At 3.6% G+C, this 4,144-nt stretch overlaps 1 pseudogene across 1 annotated transcript in view; it reads right to left on the minus strand.

Annotated features, from left to right (window-relative positions):
* LOC119588197 overlaps positions 1–4,144 on the minus strand; it is a 22,606-nt pseudogene that overhangs the window by 12,830 nt on the left and 5,632 nt on the right. The window lies entirely within an intron of this gene.

Below are 4,144 nucleotides of genomic sequence, written 5' to 3' on the forward strand. Positions count from 1 at the left end.
AAAAAATATTTTTAAATTTTTATATAAGTTTTATTATATATATTTAATAAATTTAATTATATAATTTAAATATTTTTATATTTATAATATATTTAATAATTTTTATATTTATAATTATATATTTATATTAGAATTTTTATATTTATTTTTTAAATATTTTTAAAAAATTAAAAATTATATATAATTATAATATTAATATTTTTATATATATATATTATTTAAATAATATTATAATATATTTTTATATATATATTTTTAAATATATATATAAAAAATATATATTTAAAATAAATTATATATTATAATAATAAAAAAAGAATATAATAATATATATAGATATATATTTATAAATATATTATTATATTAAAATATAATATTATATATATATTATTTATAATTGTAATATTAATTTTTTATATATATATTTATATATAAGAAATTATTTTTTTATTTATGTTTTTTTATTGTTTTAAATTTTTTTTTATAAATATTTAAAATATAATAAATAAATTAAAAATGGGTATAATATATAATATATTTATAATATTTTTTATATATATATATAAAATTTATATAATATTTTTAATAAAAATATATAATAAATATATATATTATATATAAAATTTAAAAAAATTTAATAAATTTTTAAAATATATATTAAAAATATTTTAATAAAATATTTTTTAATCTATAAAATTAATATATTTTATAATAAATATAAATATTAAATTATATTTTTATAAATATATAATTTTAAATATAGAATATAATATATAACATTATATTACAATTTATATAACTTTATATTTTATACATAAATATTAAAAATATAATATAACAAAAATATATATACATAAAACTACATAAAATAACATATATATATACAATACAAAAAATTATTATAAAAATAACATAAAAAAACATAACATTTTATATTAATAACATAACATATATAAATAAATATAACATTACATATATATACATATACTTTTAAATAATATATAATAATATACTTATATAATTCTATATATTACAAAACTATAAATAAATTCTAAATATACATATTTTTAAATAACAAAACATATATATAACATATACATATATATACAATAATATATATATACATAATAAATATATAAAATAATATAAAAACTAAATAATTTCAATCATAATATTACTATACTTTATATTACTATCAAAATAAAAATAAAATAAAATTAAAATAATTTAAAATATAATAAAATAATAAATATACAAATTTTAAAAATTTAAATATTTTAAATATAATAATTTAAATAAAAATATAATAATTTCCCTTATATATAATAAATATAAAATATAATTAAAAAATATATTTAAATATTATTATTTTATATTATATATAATATATATTTATAATATTTTAATAATATAAAATATTTACATTAAAATTTTATATATAAATTAAAATATTTTTAAATAAAATATAGATAATATATTATTTTTAAATTATATAGAAATTAAAAACAATATATTTATATATAATAAAAAAAATAAAAAGAAAAAATAACAATAAAATTTTATAATATAAAAAAAAATATATATAATAAATCAAAAAATTTAAATTTTAAATTCTATATATTATAATTAAAAAATTTCATAAAATAAAATAAAAATAAATTAAATATTATGTATAATTATATATATATAATATATATTATATCTTTTTTATATAAAAAACTTTTATAATTATATAATATTTTTATATTATTAAATAAAAAATTTAAAATAAAATATAGAAATTTTAAATTAATATATATTATTATATTGATATTAATAATATATAATTTTAATATTATTTTTAAACAATATAAAAATTAAAAAAAAAAGAAAGAAAATAAATATCATAAATATATATTTTTCTACATTTTAAATATCTATATTTTAAAAGTTTTATATTTAATTTTATTCTATATTAAAAAAATTTATATATATATATTATATAAATATATAAATTTATTATATATAAAATTATCATTAATCAATAATATAAAATATTATCTATATATATATATTTTTTTTATATATATATTTTAATATATATTATATTTATATATAATATATAAATATTATTTATTATATATAATATTATATTTTTTTTATATTTTATAATTAATATATAAACATATTTAATTTAAATTATTTTTTATATATATATATTATTATATTATTATTATTTTAATATATATATAATAAAAATATTAAAATTAATAATTTTATTAAAAAATTTAAAAATTAAATAATATATAAAATATTTTATATATATTTTTAAATAAATATATATATATAAAATTTTTTATGAAAATATTTAAAAAATATATATTTATAAAATATTATAATGGGGAATATATAAAAATTTTATAATAATATAATTATATAGATAAATACATATTTTATTATATATTATATATATTAAAAATTAAATTAAAAAAATTAAATAATAATTTTATATATATATTTTTAAAAAAATATATTATAAAATATATCAATATATTAAAAATTAAAATTTATAAAAAATTTTAAAATATTAAAAAAAAATTTTAAATATAAAATATAAAATTTAAATTTTAAATATAATATATATATATATATAAATAATATAATTAATATTATATATTTTAAATTAATTTTAATATATTATATTTATTTTATTTATATTAATTTTTTATTATATATTTAAAATTTATGTTTTTATATATTTCCAAAAATAATCTTGTTATTTTAAAAATATTTATGAATATATTTTTAAATTTTTTTATTATTATTATATAATTATACTTTTTATTTTAAAAAATTTATATTTATTTTATTTTATAATATATGTCTTTTATATATATATATTTAATAATTTTAAAAATTTTTTATTTATTTATATATTATATATATTAAAAAAAATTAAATATAAATTTTTAAAATAAAATTATTTTATAAAAATAAATAATTAAATTAATATATAAAGAATAATATTTAATATATATATTTTTATAAAATTTAATATAAAAAAAAACAATAATAATATCGGGAAATATAAAAAATAAATTAAAATAAAAAAAAAAAAATTTTTAAATAAAATTTATAAAAATACCCTAATATATTAATTATTTTATTATTAATTTTTATAATATATTATATATAAAAATTTTTTTAAAAATATTAAATAATTTTTTTAATATATATTAATAAAAAAAATATATTAAATAAAATAGTTTTATTTTATATATTTTAATATATAAAATTTTATATAAAAATTATTAATAATAATATATAAAATAAAATTATAATTTTATATATTTTAATAATAATTAAAATATAAATAAATATCTAAAAAATAATATAAATAAAATAATAAATATTATAAAATGAAAATAATTATATTAATATAAATCATATATAAATATAAAAATTAATATTAATATAATATAAAATTTAAAAATAAAAAATTATAAAAATAACAATAAAAATAGAAAATAAAATAAAATATAATATAAATTTAATTTATATAAATAATATTAAATTATATATATGATAATATATAATATATTATAATTATATATAATTTTAAATTTTAATATAATATATATATAATATTAAAATTTAAATTAAAAAATTTAATAAGATTTTATAATAAATATTAAAAAAAAATTAAATAAATAAAATAAAAATTTAATAAATATAAATAAATTAAAAAATTATTATAAATATATTTTATATAATAATAATAATAATTAATTTTATACTTTATAATTTTAAAATTTTTTTAAAAAATATAATAAATATAATATTTTCTATAATAATAAAATATAGGAATCAAAATTTATATTAAAATTAATATAAATTTATTTAATTATATTTTATATAATATTATATATATACTTTTATAGATATTTAATAAATTAATAATTTAAATAAAAAAATATAATTAATATATATAAATATATTTAAATTTTAAATATATAATATAAATATATTATATATATCTAATAAAAAAAAATTATTAATTATACAAAATACACCTTTACCCTTTATATTCATTTCTCGGGTTTAATTAAAATTTTAATCAAAAATGGTACTTTTTTAAAGAAGCTATTTTTTTGAGAAAGCAACC

The sequence above is a fragment of the Penaeus monodon genome, chromosome 23, assembly GCF_015228065.2.
Source record: "Penaeus monodon isolate SGIC_2016 chromosome 23, NSTDA_Pmon_1, whole genome shotgun sequence".
Lineage (NCBI taxonomy): Eukaryota > Metazoa > Arthropoda > Malacostraca > Decapoda > Penaeidae > Penaeus > Penaeus monodon.